This window comes from Oryctolagus cuniculus, chromosome X, assembly GCF_964237555.1.
Source record: "Oryctolagus cuniculus chromosome X, mOryCun1.1, whole genome shotgun sequence".
NCBI lineage: Eukaryota > Metazoa > Chordata > Mammalia > Lagomorpha > Leporidae > Oryctolagus > Oryctolagus cuniculus.
In genome coordinates this window covers 61018548-61046126 of record NC_091453.1, presented here as the reverse complement: position 1 = coordinate 61046126, position 27579 = coordinate 61018548, and the positions used below count along the sequence as shown (strand labels likewise).

Here is a 27579-nt window from a genome sequence, read left to right as displayed (position 1 = left end):
AGAAACTCTTCAGGACTCTTATAGAGCTCAAGGAGAGAGTACAGAGTGATTAAATAAATATGGCAAGTTTTAGAACTTGTTTTAGGAATTATTTCAAAAATATTTGTCATTAAATGTGGAAATAACAAGATGGTGTCAATATAACACCAACCAATTTAAAAGGCAAATTAATAAACACTCAGGACTAATTTTAGATGAATGCAAATGCATTCATGTTTGGAGAACATATTGATGGTAGATGAAAATAACTCTTCAGGAGTTACGGGGGAAAAATCATGACTGCAGTACACACAGATTTTCTCTTAGTGAATACAACCCAGCAAGAAAATAAAAAGCAGTTAATACTAAGTAGTTAAATTGATGGACATTCTGCAGAATATTTGACCAGTCATCCACAAAATTATCCAGACCATCTAATACAGAGAAAGTCTAAGGAACTATAATAGCCAGGAGGTGCCCAAGGAGACACTATAATTAAATATAAGGTGGTATCCTGGGATAGGATTTCAGAACACATAAAGAATATCAGGTTAAAACCAAGCTAGTCTAAGTAAACTATGGATCTTAGCTCAGAATAATGAATTACATAGGCTCATGAATTTTAGCAAATGTATCCTAGTAATGTAAGACATACATAATAGGGGAAACTAAATGTGAGATATATGGGAATTCTATGCAATATTGCCTCAATTTGTCTATAAGTGAAATTTTTTTTCTAAAAAGGAAAATCAACTAAAAAGGGAAAAAAACCAGAAATTTACAGTGTAGGTCAAAAAAATTAACCAACACATTTATTATTGTATAATTTTGGAGATAAGAAATCTGAAAGAGGTTTGAGTGGATTAAAATCAAGGTGTCTTTCCATAGGCTCAAGGGGAAAATGTTTTCCTTGTCTTTTCTACCTTCTAGAGCTGCATTTAGCATTCTTTGGATCCTGGATCCTCCTTCATTTTTTAAGATTTATTTATTTATTTGAAAGGCAGAATTACAGGGAGGCAGAGAGAAAGAGAGAGAAAGAGAGAGAGAGAGAGAGAGAGAGATGTCTTCCATCTGCTGGTTCACTCCCCAGATGGTTGCAATGGCGGGAGCTGTGCTGATCCGAAGCCAGGAGCCAGGAGCTTCCTCTGGGTCTCCCACGCAGGTGCAGGAGCCCAAGGACTTGGGCCATCTTCCACTGCTTTCCCAGGCCATAGCAGAGAGCTGGATTGGAAGAGGAACAGCCAGGACTTGAACTGGTGCCCATATGGGATGCCGGCACTGCTGGTGGCGGCTTTACCCACTATGCCACAGCGCCAGCCCCCTTCCTTCATTTTTAAAGCCAGCAAGGAAGTATCTTGTGTGTGTCTCTGTTTCTCATATTGTCTTCTCTATTATGAAGACACTTACAATTACATTGAGCCCACCCAGACAGACCACACATAATCTCCCCATAACAAGATACTTAATCAAATTCTGCTTCCCCATAAGGTTAATTTATGCGTATTTACACCTGGACAATTTTAAATAGGGCATCATTCAGCCTAGCACAAATATAGAAACTTTCACTGTTCTAAAACAATCTCCTGCTTCACCTATGCATCTTTGTCCCTCATCCTACTGAATACCTAGAAACTCATGATTTGCTTCCTATTGTGATAATATTCCCTTTTCTACACTGGGGTATAACTGGAATCATGCAACTGTCTGAGACTTGCATATTGAACTTCTCAATATGTATGTAAAATTTGTCCAGGGGCCGGCACTGTGACGTAGTAGGCTAAGCTTCTACCTGCTGTGCCGGCATCACATATGGGCACCAGTTCGTGTCCCAGCTGCTCCTCTTCCAATCCAGCTCTCTACTGATGGCCTGAGAAGGCAATGGAAGATGAACCGAATGCTTGGGCCCCTGCATCCACGTGGGAGACCCTGATGAAGCGGATGAAAGACCTTTCTCTCTGTATCTCCCTATCTCTGACTGTAACTCTACCTCATAAATAAATAAATAAATAAAATATTTAAAAAAAAAAAAAGGATTCATTCATATCTTTAAATGGCTTGATGCTTTATTTATGTTTGCCAGTGAATGGTATCCCATTGTGTGGGTGTACTGGAGCTTGTTGATCCATTATCATGTTTTTAAGATTTATTTTATTTATTTGAAAGGCAGAGTTACGGGCGGGGGGGCACTGCTGTGGCGTAGCTGGTAAAGCCGCCACCTGCAGTGCCAGCATCCCATATGGGTGCCAGTTTGAGACCCGGCTGCTCCACTTCCAATCCAGCTCTCTGCTATGGCCTGGGAAAGCAGTAGAAGATGGCCCAAGTCCTTGAGTCCCTGCACCCGCATGTGAGACCTGGAAGAAGCTCCTGGCTCCTGGCTTTGATTGGCGCAGCTCTGGCCATTGCAGCCATCTGGAGAGTGAGCCAGCGGATGGAAGACCTCTCTCTCTGTCTCTACCTCTCTCTGTGTAACTGTGACTTTCAAGTGAAATAAATAAATCTTAAAAGGGGGGGTGCAGTCTTCCATCCACTGATTCACTCTCTAAGTGGCTACAACAACCAGAGCAGATCTGATCCAAAGCCAGGAGCCAGTAGCCCCCTCCTGGTCCCCCAAGCAGGTGCAGGGCCAAAGGCCTTGGGCCATCCTCAGCTGCCCTCCCAGATACATTAGCAAGGAGCTGGTTAGGAAGTGGAGCAGCCAGGATTGAACTGGTGCCCATATGGGATACCAGCAATGCAGTGCTGCTTTAACCCCCGTGCCACAGTGTCGGCCCCTGATCCATTATCTTTTGAAAGAATAATCTTGAATGATTTTTGCAAATATTAACAAATATACTATAAAATTTTTCATGCAAGTTTTGACACAGGCTTAATTTTTTCAAATCAGTTGATTAAATTGCTAGGGGCATAATTTGTTGAATCATACTGTAATCCTATGGTTAGTTTTCTAAGAATCTGCCAAATAACCATTCAAGGTACATTTCCACTGGCAAATATTGAGAATTCCTGTTGCTCCACATCCTCTTCAAATGTCAATATTGTGATTTTTCTTTAGTCATATTAATATGCATGTAGTAGTATTTCATTATTCTTTTAATTTGAAATTCCCAAGTAATGAATTATATTGAGCCTCTGTACATGTTTATTTTCCATATGTATATCTCCTTTTATTTTTAGCCCTATTTTTAATTGTTTCCCAATTATTAAACAGTTTACTTTTTTTTAAAGGCTTTTGTATTTATTTGAAAGGTAGAGTTACAGAGAAGCAGAAGGAGAGAGAGAGAGAAGTCTTCCATCTGCTGATTCACTCCCCAAAATGGCCACAACGGCTAGAGCTGGGCCAATCCAAAGCCAGTAGCTTGGTCTCCTACATGGATGCAGGGGCCCAAAGACTTGTGCCATCTTCTGCTTTCTCAGGCCATAGCAGAGAGCTGGATGGGAAGAGGAGAAAGGCAGAGTTACAGAGAGGGGGAGAAACAGAAAAAGAGAAATCATCAACCAAATGGTTCAATTCCCAAAAGGCCACAAGAGCAGAAGCTGGGCCCTGTCAAATCCAAGAACCAGAAACTCCATTTGGGTTTCCAACATGGGTAGCAGGAATCCAATCACTTGGGCTATCTTCCACTGCTTTCCAAGGCACACTAGTAGGGAGTTGGATCAGAAGTGGAACAAATGGGACTCAAAGTGGTATTGCAGTGCAATTGCACTTAATCCAATCTATCAGACGGCATTTTACCAGCCAGCTTAATGGGATTTGGGGTCCCAAGGCAAATTTTTAAACTGTGCCATTAGAAGTAAGTCCAGGGCCGGCGCCATGGCTCAATAGGCTAATCCTCCACCTTGCGGTGCCGGCACATCGGGTTCTAGTCCCAGTTGGGGCGCCGGATTCTGTCCCGGTTGCCCCTCTTCCAGGCCAGCTCTCTGCTGTGGCCCGAGAGTGCAATGGAGGATGGCCCAAGTACTTGGGCCCTGCACCAACATGGGAGACCAGGAGAAGCACCTGGCTCCTGGCTTCGATTCACCGCGATGCGCCAGCCGTGGAGGGTATTGGAGGGTGAACCAATGGCAAAAGGAAGACCTTTCTCTCTGTCTCTCTCTCTCTCACACTGTCCACTCTGCCTGTCAAAAAAAAAGAAGAAGAAGAAGAAGAAGTAAGTCCATAGGTATGTATGCAGAGGTGGCTCCAAGATGGCGGAATAGGGAGGGAGTGCACTGATAGTCTGGGAAAATATAGTTTAATAAAAGTGGAGGGAAGAGTTAGGGGAAAAATTACAGAGGAAACTTTTCTGGAACTAGTGGGACATGGTGGACCTATGTGGAGGGCACAGGTGCCCACAGCTCGGGACCAGGGAAAAGCAGTGTTAAGAGGAAAGATTATAGCAATAGGTGCCTACATCAAGAAATTGGAAAGGCACCAAGTAAATGAGCTTTGAATGCATCTAAAGGATCTAGAAAACTGCAGCAAACCAGACCCAAAACTAGTAGAAGAAGAGAAATAATTAAAATCAGAATAAAAAGAATTATCATAAATTATCATAAATTACTACAAAGAGTTGTAAGCCTGCAAAGAGGGAAACCTATCAGAAATGGATAGATTCCTGGACACATGCAACCTACCTAAATTGAACCAGGAAGACATCGAAAACCTGAACAGACCCATAACTGAGACAGAAATTGAAACAGTAATAAAGGCCCTCCCAACAAAGAAAAGCCCAGGACCAGATGGATTCACTGCTGAATTCTACCAGACATTTAAAGAAGAACTGACTCCAATTCTTCTCAAACTATTCAAAACAATCGAAAAAGAGGGAATCCTCCCAAATTCTTTCTATGAAGCCAGCATCACCTAAATCATTAAGCCTGAAAAAGATGCAGCATTGAAAGAGAATTACAGACCAATATCCCTGATGAACATAGATGCAAAAATCCTCAATAAAATTCTCGCCAATAGAATGCAACAACACATCAGAAAGATCATCCACCCAGACCAAGTGGGATTTATCCCTGGTATGCAGGGATGGTTCAATGTTTGCAAATCAACCAATGTGATACACCACATTAACAGACTGCAGAAGAAAAACCATATGATTATCTCAATAGATGCAGAGAAAGCATTTGATAAAATATAACACCCTTTCATGATGAAAACTCTAAGCAAACTGGGTTTGGAAGGAACATTCCTCAATACAATCAAAGCAATTTATGAAAAACCCACGGCCAGCATCCTATGGAATGGGGAAAAGTTGGAAGCATTTCCACTGAGATCTGGTACCAGACAGGGATGCCCACTCTCACCACTGCTATTCAATATGGTTCTTGGAGTTTTAGCCCGAGCCATTAGGCAAGAAAAAGCAATTAAAGGGATACAAATAGGGAAGGAAGAACTCAAACTATCCCTCTTTGCATATTACATGATTATTTATTTAGGGGACCCAAAGAACTCTACTAAGAGACTATTGGAACTCATAGAAGAGTTTGGCAAAGTAGCAGGATATAAAATCAATGCACAAAAATCAACAGCCTTTGTATACACAGGCAATGCCATGGCTGAGAAAGAACTGCTAAGATCAATCCCATTCAGGATACCTACAAAAACAATCAAATACCTTGGAATAAACTTAACCAAGGACGTTAAAGATCTCTATGATGAGAATTACAAAATCTTTTTTTGTTTTTTTTGTTTGTTTGTTTGTTTGTTTGTTTTGACAGGCAGAGTGGATAGTGAGAGAGAGAGAGACAGAGAGAAAGGTCTTCCTTTACCGTTGGTTCACCCTCCAATGGCCGCCGCGGCCGGTGCACTGCGGCCAGCGCATCGCGCTGATCTGAAGCCAGGAGCCAGGTGCTTGGTCTCCCATGGGGTGCAGGGCCCAAGCACTTGGGCCATCCTCCACTGCACTCCCGGGCCACAGCAGAGAGCTGGCCTGGAAGAGGGGCAACAGGGACAGAATCCGGCGCCCCAACTGGGACTAGAACCCGATGTGCCGGCGCTGCAAGGCGGAAAATTAACCTAGTGAGCCACAGCGCCAGACGAGAATTACAAAATCTTGAAGAAACAGAAGAGGACACCAAAAAATGGAAAAATCTTCCATGCTCATGGATTGGAAGAATCAATATTATCAAAATGTCCATTCTCCCAAAAGCAATTTATAGATTTAATGTGATACCAATCAAAATACCATGGCCGGCGCCGCACCTCACTAGGCTAATCCTCCGCCTGTAGCGCCGGCACACCAGGTCCTAGTCCCGGTTGTGGCACCGGATTCTGTCCTGGTTGCCCGTCTTCCAGTCCAGCTCTCTTCTGTGGCTCAGGAGTGCAGTGGAGGATGGCCCAGGTCCTTGGGCCCTGCACCTGCATGGGAAACCAGGAGGAAGCACCTGGCTCCTGGCTTCGTATCTGCACAGCACACTGGCCATAGCGGACACTGAGGGGGTGAAACAACGGAAAAAAGAAGACCTTTCTCTCTGTCTCTCTCTCTCATTGTCTAATTCTGCCTGTCAAAAAAAAAAAAAAAAACCAAAGACATTCTCCTCAGATATCGAAAATATGATGCTGAAATTCATATGGAGGCACAGGAGACGTCAAATAGCTAAAGTAATCTTGTACAACAAAAACAAAGCCGGAGGCATCACAATACCAGATTTCAGGACATACTACAGGGCAGTTGTAATCAAAACAGCATGGTACTGGTACAGAAACAGATGGATAGACCAATGGAACAGAATAGAAACACCAGAAATCAACCCAAACATCTACAACCAACTTATATGTGATCAAGGATTTAAAATGAATTCCCGGATCAAGTACAGTCTATTCAACAAATGGTGCTGGGAAAACTGGATTTCCACGTGCAGAAGCATGAAGCAAGACCCCTACCTTACACCTTACACAAAAATTCACTCAACATGGATTAAAGATCTAAATCTATTACCCGACACCATCAAATTATTAGAGAACACTGGAGAAACTCTGCAAGATATAGGCACAGGCAAAGACTTCTTGGAAAAGACCCCAGAGGCACAGGCAGTCAAAGCTAAAATTAACATTTGGGATTACATCAAATTGAGAAGTTTCTGTATTTCAAAAGAAACAGTCAGGAAAATGAAGAGGCAACCGATAGAATGCGAAAAATTACTTGCAAACTATGCAACAGATAAAGGATTACTAAGCAGAATCTACAAAGAGATCAAGAAACTCCACAACAACAAAACCAACAACCCACTTAAGAGATGGGCCAAGGGCCTAAATAGACATGTACCAATGCCATCTCACTAGTCCAAGTGATCAATTTCAGTTCACAGTTGATCATAATGATAGGACTAAGAACCAAAGGGATCACATAAAGAAGAATAGTGTATGCTAATACTAACTGATAGAATTAAAAAGGGAGAGAATGATCCAGCATGGGAAGTGGGATACACAGCAGACTCATAGAAGGGCAGATGTCCTAAAAAGCACTCTTGCCTCAGAATCAGCCCATAAGCATTTGATCTGGTTGAAGAGCCCATGAGAGTATTTTAGGCATGGAAAGCCAAGACACTCTGGCAAAAAAAAAAAAAAAAAAAAAAAAAAAACAAACCCAAATGAAAGATCTCTGCGAGTGAGATCCCAGTGGAAAGAAGAAACAGGTCATCAAAGAAAGAGGTACCTCTCTTTGAAGGGAGGAAAGCACTTCCACTTTGACTATGACCTTGTTTAAATAAGATTGGAGTGGGCAAACTCAAAAGGCTTCCATAGCCTTGGCAGCTCATGACAAGAGCCTAGGGTGATTACTGATGCCATAAACAAGAGTGTCAATTTGTTAAGTCAACAACAGGAGTCACTGTGCACTTACTCCTCATTTAGGATCTCTGTCCTTCATGTGTTGTACAATGTGAATTAACGCTATAACTAGTACTCAAACAGTATTTTACACTTTGTGTTTCTGTGTGAGTGCAAACTGTTGAAATCTTTACTTAATATATACTAAATTGATCTTCTGTATATAAAGAGAATTGAAAATGAGTCTTGATGTGAATGGAATGGGAGAGGGAGCAGGAGATGGGAGGGTTGCGGGTGGGAGGGAAGTTATGGGGGGGAAAGCCATTGTAATCCATAAACTGTACTTTTGAAATTTATATTTATTAAATAAAAGTTAAAAAAAGAAATCCAAATCTTCTAATTGTTTGATGAAGCAATTAGAGGACAATTGTCTCTGAACCATCAATTAGATCAAGTTCACTGATGGTGCTACGCAGTTTACTACCTCCTTGAAGACATTCCTCACATCTATCAGCTATTGAGAGAAGGCTGTTGAAATCTCCAATTATGTTGTATTTATGTATTTCTCCATGCTGTTCTATCAGCTGTGGCCTCACACATTTTGATGGTTTTTTATTAAGTGCATCCATGTGTAGTATGGTTATGTCTTCATAAAGAATTGATCCCTTTGTCATCATATAATGGCCACCAACTTTTTGTGCTTATTATCTTATTCTCTAGTCTGCTTTAACTGAAATTAATACAGCTACCTCCAGCTTTCTTTGATAACTTCTAGCATAGTGTATCTTCCTCTTCACTTTTCTGTAAACCTACCTGGGACTTTAAAGTCGAGTTCTCATGTAGGTGACATCATTTAATCTACTCAATCTTTAACTTCTAATTGGTGTATTTAGACTAGTCACATTAAAAGTGGATATTGAGGCTCTCTGTTCTTTCCTAGTTGCCCACCTAAGCTTAGCTAGTATGCTTTACTGCTATTGTCTCACATTTGAATTCTCTCTTGCATAGAGACCAGAACCTCGGAGTATCTGCCCTCAGTAACATAATTGGTAGAGCAGCTGTAAGTCCTGAGCAACCTTGCCCTGAGGAATGCTGCCTGTCTAGCCTTCTTCTATCCCTTCCCCTTGCCTTGTCTAGCAGCAATCAAAGTTTCTTTGCCATATTTCATGGTGACAGAGGCTTGGCCACTTCCCTGTAACCTAGCTACCTTGACCTTTTCCAGTGTCGTATCTTTCTGCCAAAGTCACTTTGCCACGCTACACTAAGTCAGGCAAACCCACGCAGAATTGTTTAATGTTTAGGCATCGTCAGAGCTCAGAATATAATACCCCAAAATACAGCACTTTGGCATACTGAGTAATTTAAGCTGAAGGAAATGAAAAAGACCACGGAATCCAAGAAAGATATTCTCTGACCTGCTTCCACATTTCTGTGCAAGAGTTGGCCATAAAAGAATTCTCTGGAGGGCAGATTTGTGGTGCAGCATTGCATATTGGAGTGCTGGTATGAGTCCCAGCTGCTCTGCTTCCACTGTGAAAGACCCCTGATAATGCACCTGGGAAGGCAGTGAAAGAGAACCCAAGTGGTTGGGCCCTTGCCAACCACATAGGAGACTCAGACGGAGTTCCTGGCTCCTGGCTTTCACATGGTTGTTGTGACCATTTGGGGAGTGAACCAGTAGATGGAAGATCTCAAAGAAATATTATTTTAAAAAAAGAATAATCTGGGGCCTGCGCTGTGGTGCAGCGGGTTAAAGCTCTGGCCTGAAGTGCCAGCATCTCAAATGGTCGCCGGTTCTAATTCCGGCTGCTCCTCTTCCAATCCAGCTCTCTGCTGTGGCCTGGGAAAGCAGTAGAAGATGGCCCAAGTCCTTGGGCCCCTGCACCCATGAGGGAGACCCAGAAGAAGCTCCTGGCTCCTCCCTTCAGATCAACTCAGCTCCGGCCGTTGCAGTCATCTGTGGAGTGAACCAATGGAATGGAAGCCCTCTCTGTCTGCCTCTACCTTTCTCTGTAACTCTCTTTCAAATAAATAAAATAAATCTTTTTAAAAAATCTGATCTATCTTCCCTGCAAGCAGGCGATAAGACTCCCACGTGACAGTCATCCTTTCCTAAACCTGAATGAAAGCAGTGCAGTTAGAGATGCCAAGAAGAATCTGAGTAATCAGGCCTTGCAACATTCCCCACAATTTATCAACATTAGGTCATAACCTATGTTACTGAATGCAGCAAAAGCAGTCCTAAGAGGAAGGTTCATTGTACTAAATGCTTACATTAAAAAAAAAAAGATTTAAAATAAACAACCTAACAAGGCAACTCAGGAATTTAGAAATATAAGGGAAAAAAAAACACTCAAAATTATTAGAAAAAATAAGAAAAATCAAAGCAGAAATAAACAGAAACAACACATACACAAAAGCAGCAAAATGAAGTTAGTTTTCTGAAAAGATTAGCGTAAGCAACAAATGTTTAGCCAGGCTAAAAATCAAAAATAGAGAAGACAAAAATAAATAAAATCAGATATTAAAAGGGGGACATAAGAACTAGCATCTCAAATACAAAGAAACATTAGGGACCACTATGTACCACTATAAGCTAACAAATTGGAACTCCTATAAGTAGACAAATTTCTGGAGACATATAACTAACCAAAATTAAATCTCAAAGACATAGAAAACCTAAACAGAGCAATATCAAATAATGAGATTTCATCAGTAATAAAAATTCTCCCATCAAAGAAAAGCCCAGGCCAGGGTGACTTATTGCTTCACTACAGGATGAACTTTCTCAAACTTTTAGAAGAGATCTAACATCACTTCTCCTTAATATACTCTAAAGAATTGAAAAAAGAAACTTTTCAAATTCATCCTATACAATCAACATTTCCTGATAACAAAGCAGACAGGGACATAACAAAAAAAGAAACTACTAAACAATCTCTGATGAACATAAATGCAAAAAGTAAGAATATACTTACAGGACATCCAATTGCACATTGAAAAGATCATTCAGTATGATCAAGCGTGATATATTCTAGGGATGCAAGGAGAATTCAACATATGCAAATCAGTAAATATATCACATAAACAGAATGAAGGACAAAAATCATATAATTATCCCAATAGATGCAAAAAAGCATCTGATAAATGCAAAGAAATCATTTCCTGTCAAAAGCCCTTACAAATTAGATATACAATAACATAAATCAACACAGTAAAAGCTGTATATGAAAAACCTATGGCCAACATCATACTGAGTGGGGAAGAACTAAAAGCATTTCATCTAAGATGTAGAACAAAATGTTATCCATTATCACCACAGTGATTCAATATAGTACTTCAAGTCTTCCTCAGAGCAGTTATGCAAGAGCAAGAGATAAATGGCAACCAAATAAGAAAGGAGGAAGCCAAATTATCCCATTGGCAGAAAATGTGATTTTATGTGTAGAAAAAACTAAAGACTCCACCCAAACACTAAAAATTAATAAATTCAGTAAAGTTGTAAGATACAAAAGCAATGTGAAAAAAAATCAGTACTATGTTTATATATTATAACTTGCTAAGAAATCAATAAACCAATCTGATTCACAATAGATAGCTATTACAAATAACTAGAAATGAATTTAACCAAGGCAGTGAATGATCTATATGATAACTATGAAACACTGATGAAAGAAATTGAAAAAGGCACACACAAAAATAGAAAGACATAGCACATACATGGACTAGAATTAATAGTGTCAAAATGTACCTACTAGGGGACTAGTGCTGTGGCATAGTAGGTTAAGCCTTCCTCTATGGCAAGGGCACACCATGTCGGTGCCAGTTCAAGTCCCGGCTGCTCCACTTCTGATCCAGTTCCCTGCTAATGGCTTGGGAAAGCAGTGGAGGATGGTCCAAGTGCTTGGGTCCCTGCAACCATGTGGGAGACCCAGAAGAAGCTCCTGGATCCCAGGTCTGGCCATTGCAGCCATTTGGGGAGTGAACCAGCAGACAGAAGATCCTTCAGTCTGTGGGGAGCAAACCGGACTGGACTGAGTTACTGGAATTAAGACTTATTCTATGCATCTGCTCTCCCACAATATGGTGCTGGGAGAGAAGTAAACAGCTTTTACACAGCTGCCTCCAGTTCAACCAATAAACTGTAGGACTTGCTCCTGATTGGAGAGCAGCGTACTCGGCGTGTGGGCAGCCGAGTTGGGATTGGCGGAGGAGGACTATAAAGGAGGAGAAAGACGGCATGCACCAGGGAACATCTAGGGGGAACATCTAGCTGAAGGAACACCTGTGCAGCCCCCAGAAAGCCGGCCGGCGATGTGCCGCTCCCCTGCGGAAGTGGGGAATGTGGCCAGGGGGAACTACCCTTCCACGGAGGTGGAAGGGATAGTAGCCAACCCGGGAAGAACCAGCAGCAAACCCGGGGAGGGCCGAGCAGACGAAAGAACAGCGCAGGGTTTAGTGTCGTTCCTCCACGAAGAGGGGGAGCGACATAATGGTGCCGTGACTCGGATAGGAAACCCAGGACGGATAGGAAACCTAGGGCGGATAGGAAACTTAGGAGGGAAGAAATGACTCGGATTAGGAAACCTAGAATGGATAGCAAACTTAGGAGGGAAGAAACGGGAAGAACTGGGAAAATATCGGAGAGAGAGACTAGCAAACAGCCTAGGGAAAATATCGGAGAGAGAGACTAGCAAACAGCCTAGGGAAAAGCCGGACGAAAAAGGTGCCGGAAGAAACTATTGAAAGCCTAGGCAGGAGGCGGAGCCAAGATGGCGGAATAGTGAGGGCGCGCACCGATAGTCCGGGAAAATTTAGTTTAATAAAAGGGGAGTTACGGTAGCCGCAGAAAAAAGAACCAGGAAAAAATTGCACGGGAATCGTGAATCGGAGGACCTACTGGGAGAACAAGGTCGCCCACCGCGCGGAAGCCAAGTCGCGGGACCGAGCCGCAGAAGCCCCAGTGCTCCAAGGGGAGTGCATGCCACACAGACAACAGCGGGGAGACTTGGGACGCTCAGGGCTCCGAGTCCACACATCGGCGCTGGAAGGGGAGGTGAGCTCAATAACCCGAGACATTGGTGGGGAAACGGGGGTCAGAATCTAGAGGGGGGCCAGAAAGTGCAGCAAACTCACTACCGGAAAGAAGGAAAAAAAAGCTTCGGGGTTTCTCTTCCCCCTAACCTTGCAAAGGTTACAAGGCTGTGAGGCTAGAAGAATTCCCAAGAGACAAAGAGCAGGCCTGCTCTCTGGATTTACATATCAATGGGGGAGAGCTAAGGAACTGAGTCACTACAATTCAGTAGCCTAGGCAACCCAGTGGGAGTCCAGAGGAGCCAAAGACTGGAAGCTAAATACCATCAATTCTGCACAGCCCTGCCCTGCGGTGTTACTTACCCCCTGAATAAATAAAATAAATAAATAAATAAAAAGAGAGAGATTTACCATGCATAACCTGAGGGTGTCACCTTTGCACACCCTTAACCTGGAAGAACCAGGCAGAGCTCTCAGGCTGCACCCATCTCAAGCCTCCAAGGCTCCTCCAACAGCAGGCAGTCCACTTAACACGGACACAGTATAAAAAAAAAAAAAAAAAAACGCACAGTGACGCAAGAAGAATTAACTATGCCGAGTAACAAACACAGAAATAGAGGGAGCAAGATCAATGATGACACTATGATGCCTCCAAACAAGCAAAACACCCCAAGCCAAGAGTATGAAGATGATGAGATAGAAGAAATGCAAGATACAGATTTCAAAAAATTTATGATAAGAACATTTAGAAGTTTTCAAAAGCAAATCCTTGAACTACAGAAATCCTTAATGGACAAGATTGAAAATCTCTCTCGTGAAAACGAAATTTTAAGGAAGAGTCAAAATGAAACTCAGAAACTAGTAGAACAGGAAAGTGTTATAGTGAAGAGAAATCAAAATGAAATGAAGAGCTCAATAGATCAAATGACAAACACATTAGAAAGCCTTAAAAACAGAATGGGTGAAGCAGAAGAGAGAATATCGGACTTAGAAGATAGAGCACAGGAAAACATACAGTCAAACCAAAGAAAAGAAGAGGAAATTAGAAACCTAAAAAATATTGTTGGGAATCTACAGGATACTATTAAAAAAACCAACATTCGAGTTCTAGGAGTTCCTGAAGGCATGGAGAGAGAGAAAGGATTGGAAGGCCTTTTTAGTGAGATACTAGCAGAGAACTTTCCAGGTTTGGAGAAGGACAGAGATATCCTAGTACAGGAAGCTCATAGAACCCCCAATAAACATGACCAAAAGAGATCCTCACCACGACACGTGGTAATTAAACTTACCACAGTGAAACATAAAGAAAAGATCCTAAAATGTGCAAGAGAGAAACGTCAGATTACTCTCAGAGGATCTCCAATCAGACTCACAGCTGACTTCTCATCAGAAACCCTACAAGCTAGGAGGGAATGGCGAGACATAGCACAGGTGCTAAGAGAGAAAAATTGCCAGCCCAGAATATTATATCCTGCCAAGCTCTCATTTGTGAATGAAAGTGAAATAAAGACCTTTCATAGCAAACAGAAATTGAAAGACTTTGTGGCCACTCGTCCGGCCCTGCAAAAGATACTTAAAGATGTGCTACACTCAGAAACACAGAAACACGGCCATCAATATGAAAGAAGGGAAAGGAAGAACACCTACCAGTAAAAGAGCATGGGAAGCTCAAAGCATATACTAGAAAATATTTCCGGGAAAATGGCAGGGCAAAGTCACTACGTATCAATAGTCACATTGAACATTAATGGTCTGAATTCTTCAGTTAAAAGACACCGTTTAGCTGACTGGCTCACAGAACACAACCCAACTATTTGTTGCCTACAAGAAACACATCTCTCTAACAAAGAGGCATGCAGACTGAAAGTGAAAGGTTGGAAAAAGATATTCCATGCCAACAGAAACCAAAAAAAAGCAGGTGTAGCCATATTAATATCAGACAAAATAAACTTTAATACAAAAACTGTTAAGAGAGACAAAGAGGGACACTCTGTCAATTCAACAGGAAGATGTAACTATTATAAATGTATATGCACCTAATTACAGGGCACCGGTCTATTTAAAAGATATGTTAAGGGACTTAAAGGGAGATTTAGATTCCAATACAATAGTACTGGGGGACTTCAATACTCCACTCTCAGAAATAGACAGATCATCCGGACAGAAGATCAACAAGGAAACAGCAGATTTAATTGACACTATTGCCCAAATGGATCTAACAGATATCTACAGAACTTTCAACCCTACATCTACAGACTTCACATTCTTCTCAGCAGCGCATGGAACCTTCTCTAGGATTGACCACATACTAGGCCATAAAGCAAGTCTCAGCAAATTTAAAAGAATTAGAATCATACCATGCAGCTTCTCAGACCACAGCGGGATGAAGCTGGAAATTAGCAACTCAGGAAACCCCAGAAAGTATGCAAACACATGGAGACTGAACAACATGCTCCTGAATGAACACTGGGTCATTCAAGAAATCAAAAGAGAAATCAAAAACTTTCTGGAAGTAAATGAAGACAACAACACAACATATCAAAACTTATGGGATACAGCAAAAGCAGTATTGAGAGGCAAAATTATAGCAATAGGTGCCTATACCAAGAAATTGGAAAGGTACCAAATAAATGAGCTTTCAGCGCACCTCAAGGACCTAGAAAAACTGCAGCAAACCAAACCCAAATCTAGTAGGAGAAGAGAAATAATTAAAACCAGAGAAGAAATTAACAGGATTGAATCCAAAAAAACATTACAAAAAATCAGCCAAGCAAGAAGCTGGTTTTTTGAAAAAATAAACAAAATTGACACCCCATTGGCCCAACTAACTAAAAAAAGAAGAGAAAAGACCCAAATCAATAAAATCAGAGATGAAAAAGGAAACGTAACAACAGACACCACAGAAATAAAAAGAATCATCAGAAATTACTACAAGGACCTGTATGCCAGCAAACAGGAAAACCTATCAGAAATGGATAGATTCCTGGACACATGCAATCTACCAAAATTGAACCATGAAGACATCGAAAACCTAAATAGACCCATAACTGAAACAGAAATTGAAACAGTAATAAAGGCCCTCCCAACAAAGAAAAGCCCAGGACCAGATGGATTCACTGCTGAATTCTACCAGACATTTAAAGAAGAACTAATCCCATTTCTTCTCAAACTATTCAGAACAATTGAAAAAGAGGGAATCCTCCCAAATTCTTTCTATGAAGCCAGCATCACCTTAATCCCTAAGCCAGAGAAAGATGCAGCACTGAAAGAAAATTACAGACCAATATCCCTGATGAACATAGACGCAAAAATCCTCAATAAAATTCTGGCCAATAGAATACAACAACACATCAGGAAAATCATCCACCCAGACCAAGTGGGATTCATCCCTGGTATGCAGGGATGGTTCAACATTCGCAAATCAATCAATGTGATTCACCACATTAACAGACTGCAGAAGAAAAACCATATGATTATCTCAATTGATGCAGAGAAAGCATTTGATAAAATTCAACACCCTTTCATGATGAAAACTCTAAGCAAACTGGGTTTGGAAGGAACATTCCTCAATACAATCAAAGCAATTTATAAAAAACCCACAGCCAGCATCCTATTGAATGGGGAAAAGTTGGAAGCATTTCCACTGAAATCTGGCACCAGGCAGGGATGCCCACTCTCACCACTGCTATTTAACATAGTTCTGGAAGTTTTAGCCAGAGCCATCAGACAAGAAAAAGAAATCAAAGGAATACAAATCAAGAAGGAAGAAGTCAAACTATCCCTCTTTGCAGACGATATGATTCTGTACTTAGAGGATCCAAAGAACTCTACTAAGAGACTATTGGAACTCATAGAGGAGTTTGGCAAAGTGGCAGGATATAAAATCAATGCACAAAAATCAACAGCCTTTGTATACACAAGCAATGCCATGACTGAGAAAGAGCTGCTAAGATCAATCCCATTCACAATAGCTACAAAAACAATCAGATACCTTGGAATAAACTTAACCAAGGACGTTAAAGATCTCTACGATGAAAACTACAAAACCTTAAAGAAAGAAATAGAAGAGGATACCAAGAAATGGAAAAATCTTCCATGCTCATGGATTGGAAGAATCAACATCATCAAAATGTCCATTCTCCCAAAAGCAATTTATACATTCAATGCAATCCCAATCAAGATACCAAAGACATTCTTCGCAGATCTAGAAAAAATGATGCTGAAATTCATATGGAGGCACAAGAGACCTCGAATAGCTAAAGCAATCTTGTACAACAAAAACAAAGCCGGAGGCATCACAATACCAGACTTCAGGACATACTACAGGGCAGTTGTAATCAAAACAGCATGGTACTGGTACAGAAACAGATGGATAGACCAATGGAACAGAATTGAAACACCAGAAATCAACCCAAACATCTACAGCCAACTTATATTTGATCAAGGATCTAAAACTAATTCCTGGAGCAAGGACAGTCTATTCAATAAATGGTGCTGGGAAAACTGGATTTCCACGTGTAGAAGCATGAAGCAAGACCCCTACCTTACACCTTACACAAAAATCCACTCAACGTGGATTAAAGACCTAAATCTACGTCCTGACACCATTAAGTTATTAGAGAACATTGGAGAAACCCTTCAAGATATTGGCACAGGCAAAGAATTTCTGGAAAAGACCCGGGAGGCACAGACAGTCAAAGCCAAAATCAACTATTGGGATTGCATCAAATTGAGAAGTTTCTGTACTGCAAAAGAAACAGTCAGGAGAGTGAAGAGACAACCGACAGAATGGGAAAAAATATTTGCAAACTATGCAACAGATAAAGGGTTAATAACCAGAATCTACAAAGAGATCAAGAAACTCCACAAAAACAAAACCAACAACCCACTTAAGAGATGGGCCAAGGACTTCAATAGACATTTTTCAAAAGAGGAAATCCAAATGGCCAACAGGCACATGAAAAAATGTTCAAGGTCACTAGCAAAAAGGGAAATGCAAATCAAAACCACAATGAGGTTTCACCTCACCCCGGTTAGAATGGCTCACATACAGAAATCTACCAACAACAGATGCTGGCGAGGATGTGGGGAAAAAGGGACACTAACCCACTGTTGGTGGGAATGCAAACTGGTCAAGCCACTATGGAAATCAGTCTGGAGATTCCTCAGAAACCTGAATATAACCCTACCGTTCGACCCAGCCATCCCACTCCTTGGAATTTACCCAAAGGAGTTTAAATTGATAAACAAAAAAGCGGTCTGCACCCTAATGTTTATTGCAGCACAATTCACAATAGCCAAGACCTGGAACCAACCTAAATGCCCATCAATGGTAGACTGGATAAAGAAATTATGGGATATGTATTCTTTAGAGTACTATACCGCAGTAAGAAACAACGAAATCCAGTCATTTGCAACAAAATGGAGGAATCTGGAACACATCATGCTGAGTGAAGTAAGCCAGTCCCAAAGGGACAAATACCATATGTTCTCCCTGATCGGTGACAACTGACTGAACACCAAAAAGGAAACCTCCTGAAGTGAAATGGACACTATGAGAAATGGTGACTTGATCAGCATAGCCCTGACTGCTAATGGACAACTTAATACATTATCCCTCATAGTATTTTTTTTTTGTCTGTTCTACTTAATATGACTGGTTTAATTCTGTAATTATCACACAGTTATTCTTAAGTGTTGAAAATTAACTGAAATGTGATCCCTGTTAAACATAAGAGTGGGAATAAGAGAGGGAAGAGATGTATAATTTGGGGCATGCTCGGGCTGACTTGCCCCAATTGGTAGAGTTGGAAACATACCAGGGGATTCCAATTCAATCCCATCAAGGTGGCATGTGCCAATGCCATCTCACTACTCCAAGTGATCAATTTCAGTTCACAATTGATCATAATGAAAGGACTAAGAGTCAAAGGGAGCACATAAACAAGTCTAGTATCTGCTAACACCAACCGATAGAATAAATAAAGGGGAGAGTGATCCAACATGGGAAGTGAGATACTCAGCAGACTCATAGAATGGCGGATGTCCTAAATAGCACTCTGGCCTCAGAATCAGCCCTAAAGGCACTCGGATCTGGCTGAAAAGCCCATGAGAGTATTTCAGGCATGGAAAGCCAAGACACTCTGGCAAAAAGATCTCTGTGAGTGAGATTCCAGTGGAAACAACAGGTCTTCAAAGAGGGAGGTGCCTTTCTCTGAAGGGAGGAGAGAACCTCCACTTTGACTATGACCGTGTCTAAACAAGATAAGAGTCGGAGAACTCAAGGGGCTTCCATAGCCTTGGAAACTCATAACTGGTGCATAGGGAGATTACTGATGCCATAAACAGGAGTGTCAATTGGTAAAGTCAACAACAGGAGTCACTGTGCACTTACTCCTCATGTAGGATCTCTGTCCTTAACGTGCTGTACACTGAGGCTTAATGCTATAACGAGTACTCAAACAGTATATTTCACTTTGTGTTTCTATGGGGGTGCAAACGACTGAAATCTTTGCTTAATGTACACTAAACTGATCTTCTGTAAAAAAAAAAAAAAAAAGAAAAAAAAAAAAGAAAGAAATTATCAATTCCCAACTTAACTTGACTCTCACTGGGATTAAACATGACAATAGGTCTGATCTGATTTCATCATCATTTAATAAAAATCATCTATTATTTTTCACTTTATGTTTCTGTGTGGGAGCAAACTGTTGAAATACTTACTTAAGGTATACTAAGCTGATCTTCTGTATATTAAGATAATCGAAAATGAATCTTGATGTGAATGGAAGGGGAGAGGGAGTGGGAAAGGGGAGGGTTGTGGGTGGGAGGGACGGTATGGGGGGGGAAGCCATTGTAACACATGAGTCGTACTTTGGAAATTTATATTCATTAAATAAAAGATTAAAAAAAAAAAAAAAAAAAAAAAGAAAGCCTAGGCATAGACTCAGATACGGACTACGGGGGGAAGCTGGGAGAAATCTCTAAGGTCGAAAGCGAAAGTGAAAGCTAGAGCAAACAGACTCGGATACGGACTGTGGGGAGAGGCCAGGAGAAATGAGGGAGGAATATTGTTGGAGGAAAGCTTGGGGAAACATACCGGGTAGAGAAAAATGTTAGGGAAATTGAAGCCGTGGGGGGCAGGCCAAGGCGGACACGAAAGCCACTTTGGGATTCTCAAGTTAGCCCGGGAATAGGGGGCGAAAAGTTGAAACCAGAAGCTGAAACGTAAGCCAGATTGGGATCCGTCTGATTAGCCCGGGGAGCAAAGGACGGGAAGCCAAACCGTGGGGCGGAGACGTAAGCTGGGTTGAATTTGCCAGGCTAGCCTGGGGAACTTAGATTGAATGCTAGTGGCGGACACGTAAGCTACGCTGTGTTACTCGCGGAAGCTGCTGCGTGCAGAGAGAGCACGGGGCGTGAATAGATAGGGAACGCGGGGCTGGCGCGAGGCCGTGGTGCGGGCGCGAAGTGCGTGGAGACCGCGGAGTGTGCGCGCGAAGCCGAGCCGCGCAGAGCCGGGAGCCCGCCGGCGGGGCGAGGCGCCGGGAAGCGGCGCAGAGCCGGGAACCCGCCGGCGGGGCGAGGCGCCGGAAAGCCGCAGGGATAAGAGAAACAGAAGTTTAGAAGTAAAATGAGAGAAATAGGAATGCTGGTAGATAGAAGCAAAATAGGAGAAATAGGAATGCCCGGAGATAGAGAAACAGAAAAATAAGGCCTCCCATCAACATGGCAATGAGAAAGCTTGGATTCGGTCTGCCTGATTAAGTGAGGCGATGAGCACCTGTGGGCGGCTAGCAGCTTATGCGCCGCAGGTCACCGAAGACAGGCACGAATTAACATCAGTAAGGCCTCCCCACAATACAGCAATTAGAAGGCTTGGATTCGGTTTGCCTGATTGTTAGGGCTTGTAAGCCCCTGCAGGCAGAGCAGAGCATGCGCTGCGGGGCACCGAACACAGGCACGCATCAGCGCCTAAAAACCTCCTCACAACATGGCGAAGAGAGGACCCGGATTCGGTTTGCCTGATTGATGGGACTTTTAAGAACCTGTGGCAACTCTAGCAAGTAGAGCAGAGTGTGTGCCGCGGGACACCGAAGACAGGCGCGTATCAACGCCAAAAATAAAAAGAAAGGGGGATCTGTGGGGAGCAAACCGGACTGGACTGAGTTACTGGAATTAAGACTTATTCTATGCATCTGCTCTCCCACAATATGGTGCTGGGAGAGAAGTAAACAGCTTTTACACAGCTGCCTCCAGTTCAACCAATAAACTGTAGGACTTGCTCCTGATTGGAGAGCAGCGTACTCGGCGTGTGGGCAGCCGAGTTGGGATTGGCGGAGGAGGACTATAAAGGAGGAGAAAGACGGCATGCACCAGGGAACATCTAGGGGGAACATCTAGCTGAAGGAACACCTGTGCAGCCCCCAGAAAGCCGGCCGGCGATGTGCCGCTCCCCTGCGGAAGTGGGGAATGTGGCCAGGGGGAACTGCCCTTCCACGGAGGTGGAAGGGATAGTAGCCAACCCGGGAAGAACCAGCAGCAAACCCGGGGAGGGCCGAGCAGACGAAAGAACAGCGCAGGGTTTAGTGTCGTTCCTCCACGAAGAGGGGGAGCGACACAGTCTCTGTCTCTCCCTCTCTGTAACTCTGCCTTTGAATAAAATAAAATAAATATTTTTTTTAAAAAAAGCACCAACTACCCAAAGTAGGTTTCATAAAATTCCATCAAAATACCAAGGATATCCTTCACAAAACTAGGGAAAAAAGATTCCAAAGTTTAGGTATAGCCAGAAGAGACCCCAAATAGCCAAATCAACCTTGAGCAAAAAGAGTAAAGCTAGAGGCATTAAATACAAGCCTTCAAAACATATGACAAAGTTATCATAACTGAAACATCATGGTACAAGCACAAAAACCAACACATAGACAAATGGAATAGAGAATCCAGAAATAAATCTGGGTATTTCAACCAACTATCCTTGACAAAGATGGCGAAAACATACAATAGATAAGAAACTCCCAAATAAATAGCACAGGTGGAACTGGATATACATATATAGGAGAATGAAACTAGGCTCCTATGTCTCACCGTACACAAAAATCATTTCAAAATTGACCAAGAACTTAAAACATAATGCATATAACTATGAAATCACTAGAACAAACCATTGAGGAAACATTACATGGCATTGGTATGGTCAAAGATTTTTTGTCTAAGACCCCCAACAGCATAGACAACAAAAGCAAAACTAGAAAATTGGGATTATATCAAACCTAGATGCAACAATCAACATAGTTAAGAGACAACCTACAGAACGGGACAAAATATTTGCAAGCTATTCTTCTGACAATTGATCAATATCCAGAATATATAAAGAACTCAAACAATAAGCAAGAATTATAAATAATCCAACTATGCACAAATAATCTGAATAGCTATTTCTCTAAAGAAGATATACAAGTGTCCAATGAGTATATGAGAAAATGCTCAACATTACAAATCATCAGAGTAATGAATGTCAAACCCACAATGAGATATTACCTCAAGTCACTTAAAGATTATTATAAAGGTGAAAAAAAAATTTTAAAAATGCTGGCAAGGATGTAGAGAAAGGGGAATTCTTATACAGTGTTGGTGTAAGTGTTAATCAGTATATATGGGGGGTCCTCAAGAAACTGAAAATAGAACTACTTTATGATCCAGTAATCCCACTACCAGGTATACATTTAAAATAAATGAAATTATATCAAAGACATAACTTCATGCCCATATTTATTGTAGCAATATTTCTGATATCCAAGACATGGAATCAACTGAGCTATTCACCAGTAGATGAAAATATGTCATATATACACAATGGAAAATTATTCAGCCATTCAAAGGAATGATTTCATGTTATTTGTGGCAACATGGGTAGAAGTGGAGGACATTATGTTAAGTGAATTAAGCCAGGCAGAGAAAGACAAATACTGAATGTTCTTGCTTATATGTGGAAGTTAAAAATATTGATTTTATAGGAAAGAGAGTAGAATGATGCTCACTAGAGGTTGGGGAGGCTAGGAGGTGAGATAGAGGGAGGTTGGATAATGGATACCAAATACAGTTACATAGGAGCAGTATATTTTAATATCCTACATAGCGCCAGCACTATGGCACAGCAGGTTAAAGCCCTGTCCTAAAGTGCCGGCATCCCATATGGGCATAGGTTCGAGTCCCAGCTGCTCCTCTTCCAATCCAGCTCTCTGTTGTGGCCTGGGAAAGCAGTGGAGGATGGTCCAAGTCGTTGGGCCCCTGCACCCACGTGGGAGACCCGGAGGAAGCTCCTGGCTCCTGGCTTTGGATCGGTGCAGCTCCAGCTGTTGCGGCCATCTGGGGAGTGAACCAGTGGATGGAAGACCTTTCTCTCTTTCTCTACCTCTCTCTGTAACTCTTTCAAATAAAATAAAATTAAAAATCTTAAAAAAAAAATATCCTACATAGCATAACTATAGTTCACAATGATTTATTGTATATTTTATAATGGACTAGAAGACCAGAGTTAAAAGGCTCCAAACACAAATGATAAATGTTTAAGGAGATCAAAGTCCTAATCACCTGTATTCGACCATTATAAAGTATATACACATATTAAATAATCACACTGTAATGTATAAACATGTACAAGTATTATGTGTCAATTGAAGAAATCGTGATAGAGTCTGCTACAGCAGCTTTACTTGTGTGGGAAGAGAGGGGAGGAGTGGGTGGATGCCATCCTTTGTGCTAAGAATCTGCAGATCTACAGTCCTTACCGAGCAAGACTGACAGGCCCAAGTGAGACTAGGGTTCAGAGGAGTCTGACTAGCCAAGGAAGAATGGCTTTGTCAGTTTGTATCTTATGCATCTAACTTCATTAGCTAATTAAAATACTTTTCAGATTTATTCATGGGATTATATCAGCCAGGAGTTCATTCTTATTTTTAATTGCTGAGCAATATTCCTTTGCACAAATATAAAATACTTACAGCAGGATTATATGTTCACCTTTTGGTGGATGTTTAGCTTATTTTCAGTTTTTGAGTGTTACTAACAAAGCTGCTACATACATCTCCTTCAAAGTTTTTGCGTGAGCTTACATTTTATTTCTCTTCAAGAGGAAATTCTGTATTTTATGGCATACTTAAGTTCACTTTAAAGAAATCATGAAACAGTTGCCCAAAGTAATTGCACTCCATATACTCCCATCAGCAGCATGTGAGAATTCCAGTGGTTCCACGTTTTTACCAGGATTTGCATACTCAGATCTTTTGGTATTTTTGTCAGTTTATTGGGTATGTAGTGATTTAGTGTCCTTATTGGCATCTTGTATCATGTCTATGATAAAAATCTCTTTAAATCTTTTGTCCATTTTTAAATGGATATTAATGAATTTAATTTTTATTATATTCTTCAACTCCATTAATGTGCATTTCATGAATATTTTCACCTCTTCTTCCACATACATTTTCTAAGACATTCATATAATTTAAAACACACAACACACAAATAGAGCGAGAGCAAGAGAGAGAATCTTTTTGAATGTTTCATGAAGTTGGAAGAAGTTTAGTGTTCCCTGAATGAATTGTTCAAACTAGCAACAATGTTAGATCGCACTTTGAATTTCTTCTGTTATTTTTCAAACACAAAATTGTTGGCTGTTGTTTCTAAATTAGGCAATTTGTGAATTGAACTTTGCAATTTAAGTGACTTGTCAACTAAGTTGAAATTAGATTATAGTTACATAAGATTTCTTTTTTTTTTTTTTTTTAGATTTTATTTATTTATTTGACAGGTAGAGTTACAGACAATGAGAGAGAGAGAGAGAGAAAAAAAGGTCTTCCATCCATTGGTTCACTCCCCAGTTGGCCGCAATGGCCAGAACTGCACTGATCAGGAGCCAGGAGCCAGGTGCTTCTTCCCAGTCTCCCATGCGGGTGCAGGGGCCCAAGGACTTGGGCCATCTTTTACTGCTATCCCAGGCCACAGCAGAGAGCTGGACTGGAAGAGGAGCAACCGAGACTAGAACTGGCGCCCATATGGGATGGCGGCATCGCAGGCAGAGGATTAACCAAGTGAGTCACAGCACTGGCCCCAACATAACATTTTTGTAAATGTATTCTGAATGCTAGAAGAAACCTGGAAAGACATTTCGCCCAGTAGTTTTCAAACTTGGTGAGACTCCAGGACTTGATGTAATTATTTAAAAGAGTGTATTAGAGGGTAAAAGGAAAGCCAGTTGTGATGGTTCTGACTCCTTCATTTCCCACTTCAAAAGAAACAGCTCAGTTATCATTTGTTCATGAATATATTGGAAGCTTATATAAAATTTTATTTAAAATGAGATGCCTTCTGCCACAAATTTTGAAAGCTACCACTTTATTTTATAGTAATTGAGGTATAGTACATATATAACTCACATTTTTAAACTGTGCAATTATGTGGATTTTGGTATATTCACAAACTACTATGTAAGTATGGAACACCTTTGTCACTCCAAAAAGAAACTTGGTATCTGTTCGTATGATTCCTCTTCCTCACCTAGTCCCTGGTAACCATTAATCCAGTTTCTGTCTCTCTGGATTCATACTTGCGTGTAAGTATGTCTCTATGGATTACATACATGCATGTAAGTGAGAAAATGAAGTCTTATAATATGTGGCCTTTTATGTCTATGTTCTTTCATTTAGCATGTTTTCATGGTTCATTCATGTTGTAGCATGTTATTAGTACTTCATTCAACTGTATGACTGAAAAACACTCCATTATATGTATAACAAAATATTTGTTTATCAATATTTAGTTGATGGACACCAAGACTGTTTCTGCTTTTGACTACTATAAATTTATGCTGTTATGAACATTGATGTATAAATTTTATGGGTAGAAATACGTTCCCAGTTCTCTTAGGTATATACCCAAGAGTATAATTGCTAGGCTATTTGGTAACTCTATGTTTGACTTTTTGAGGAACTACTAAATTGTTTACCAAAGCAGTTACAAAATGTGACATTCTCACCAACAATGCATAAGAATTCTAACATCTGTACATCCTTGTCAACATATTACTTTCTGTATTTTTAAATTATGCCCATCATTATGACTGTGAAGTGGCACTGCATTGTAGATTTGATTTGTATTTTCTTAATGACTAATGATGTTGAGACTATTTTCTTGGATACTGGCTTATTTGTGTTAGAAAAAGAGGCGTAGAATAGAGAGGATCCAGTGTACAAATTTACAGCCAGATCGAATTTATTCAGAGAAAATAAATTTGTAGAGGTGGGTGACCAACTGCCCGCATACACATTGATGGAACACATGGCAGAAGGCCCCGACCCCCAGGAGCCTGGCCTTTTTATACTTTAGGAGGGCTGGGGGTGGGCGTGGGGGTAGGGAGCAGCAGGCTGAGGTGAATTCTTAGAACTCCAGCAACTGGTCTTTCAAGTGGCCTTAGGGGGTGGGGTATGAAGGCAACAGGGTATGAGACCCAATTGAGATTCAAGGGCAAGGAATACATTCCAAAGTTTATCTATCTTTTGGGCAATGAGCAAGAATGGCTGAGGTTTATGTCTTTATTCCATCAACTTGCACATCTTATTCTCAGAAAAAAAGTGCTCATTTTTATTGGGTTGGCTTTTTATTGTTGAGTTATAAAGATTTTTTGTATATTCCATACACTAGACATTTATAAGATACATGGCTTACAAATGTTGTCTTTTGACTTCATGATGGTATTGTATACACTACAAATGGTTTCTATATTGATTAAGCCTTATTTATTTTTTCACTGCTTGCTTGTGCTTTTGTCAACTGGTTTTGATCCTATAACTTTATGTAACAAATAATGCATGAGTAAATTAAAGACAGCCATAATGCTAGTTAACATTCTCATATAATGTAGCATCATCCTAGAAATTATTGAACACACAATTATGAATGTTTCTAAAACTCAGTATATTCACATCCTTTCTAACACACAAATTATCTGAGGGGCCGACACTGTGGTTAGGCCTCTGTCTGTGGTGCCAGCACCCCATATAGGTACTGGTTCAAGCCTTGGTTGTTCCACTACCAATCCAGCACCCTGCTGATGGCCCAAGTGCTTGGGCCCCTGCACTGGCATGGGAGACCTGGAAGAAGCTCCTGGCTCCTGGCTTCAGATCAGCTCATCGAGGCCATCTGGTGAGTGAGCTAGACGAGATGGAAGACCTTTCACTCATCTCTCCCTGCCTCTGTAACTTTACCTCTCAAATAAATAAATCTTTTTTTTAAATATTTTATTTATTTGAAAGACAGAGTTACAGAGAGAGGTAGAGACAGAGAGATCTTCCATCCACTGGTTCACTCCCCAAATGGCCAAATAAATAAACCTTAAAAAAAGAAAATATTATCTGAACTACTATGAAAGAGGTCCAAGGACATATAATCCTATGTCAAAGTTCTAAAAAATTGCTTTATTATTAAAAAATACATGAAACGAACTAGTCATCCACTATAATAATTATAAAAACACTTTATCTTAGTAAAATAATGCCAAAATGTTAGACACAATCTGTATACATATACATATATATGAATAAATTATAGACATGAAAGTTTGGGTATGTATACAAAGGAAAAACTATATATATATATACATACACTGCTTATAAACACACGTACATATATATGATATACAAGTTAGGAACCTGGATTATTTTTTATGCTATTATAAGCTGAGTCAATTGAAAATATATATTCCAGAAGCTCTAGTATGAGTGAGTGGTTGAGATTTTTAAAATCATAAGCTT

The 27579-nt window shown here is 40.9% G+C and overlaps 1 long non-coding RNA gene across 3 annotated transcripts in view; it reads right to left on the bottom strand.

The window, feature by feature from the left end:
* Positions 1-27579, bottom strand: part of LOC138847577 (uncharacterized) — a 68630-nt gene that overhangs the window by 5824 nt on the left and 35227 nt on the right. For 2 of the 3 annotated variants that reach the window (XR_011385436.1, XR_011385434.1), the window contains exon 4: positions 10714-10769. The exons of the other annotated variant lie outside the window; for it this stretch is intronic. This is a non-coding gene — a long non-coding RNA (uncharacterized lncRNA). The remainder of the gene's footprint in view (positions 1-10713; positions 10770-27579) is intronic. 3 annotated transcript variants of the gene reach the window in all.